The sequence below is a fragment of the Podarcis tiliguerta genome (assembly GCF_965153285.1).
Source record: "Podarcis tiliguerta genome assembly, chromosome: 14".
In the NCBI taxonomy this organism is placed as follows: Eukaryota; Metazoa; Chordata; class Lepidosauria; order Squamata; family Lacertidae; genus Podarcis; species Podarcis tiliguerta.
Genome location: NC_139547.1, coordinates 38,181,584 through 38,182,568, shown reverse-complemented (window position 1 = coordinate 38,182,568; position 985 = coordinate 38,181,584). Strand labels below are relative to the sequence as shown.

General features: G+C 45.0%; 1 long non-coding RNA gene across 2 annotated transcripts in view; it reads left to right on the top strand.

The window, feature by feature from the left end:
- Positions 1-241: 241 nt before the first annotated feature.
- LOC310664032 overlaps positions 242-985 on the top strand; it is a 21,112-nt gene continuing 20,368 nt past the window's right edge. Inside the window, exon 1 of one of the 2 annotated variants that reach the window (XR_014504750.1) lies at positions 242-412. This is a non-coding gene — a long non-coding RNA (uncharacterized lncRNA). The remainder of the gene's footprint in view (positions 413-985) is intronic. The other variant, XR_014504751.1, reaches the window with a different exon arrangement.

Genomic DNA, 985 nt, shown 5'->3' with positions numbered 1-985 from the left:
CTTATGATGTGACCATTGCCAATCAGAATTTTTTTAAAAAATTAAAATGTCATATTGCTAGCATCATCTTTTCACAGTAGATTTGCCTGGAAAAGGATCTTTGTCCCCCGCCCCCCAGTAATACATCAAAGGCTACCCAGATGGCTTCCCAAATTCCTAGAGCCCTGTTTAAAATATCTGAACCCACAGCGTGTCCTTCACACATTGGCTTCAGATAACAAGATCCTCAGCGTGGAAAGGACTGGTGCGTCCAAAGCTTTTAATCATTGGCATCTCAGCACTGTGCTCAAAGTTCTTAAATAAGCTGAGCTGACAAAGTCCACTGGCTACCAAATTTCCTGCCTCTGTTAAATAAAGCTTATTGCCAAGAGAGAGAGAGAGGATGAAGATGAAGATAAGGTTGCTCCGCATGGTAAGGACTTGTTTACTTGTTACATTTCTCCCTGAGGAATTGTTCCCTTGCTGAACACGTCCCTGTGGATTCTGCACACCCCTCCTAGAGTTGGACAGATGTTACTTTTCTCGATTTTATATTGCTCTGGCAATCTCATCCTTCAGTTTGAGACATGGCTCAGTTTCAGAGCCTGTTTCCAATGCCCTAGCTTGGCCCTGACGAGGCTATAGCTCAGTGGTAGAGCATCTGCTTTGCATCCAGAAGATTCCAGGTTCAATCCCTGGTATCTCCAGGTCAGGCCATGAGAAAATCCCGCCCGAAACCCTGAAGAGCCATTACTAGTCAGTGCAGAATACTGGATGGTCCAACACTCTTAACTTGGTATAAGGCAGCTTCCTATATTCCTATATCAACCTTGTTAACAAGGATCATTTTGAGGATGGGCTATAGCTCAGTGGCAGAGCATGTGCCTTGCATGTAGAAGGTCGCAGGTTCAATACCAGCAACTCCAAGTAGGGTAGAGGGAGACTAACATCTTGTCAGCACAGTAATGAGTTCTGCACTCCCTGAACTCCGCATTGCTCATTGTGG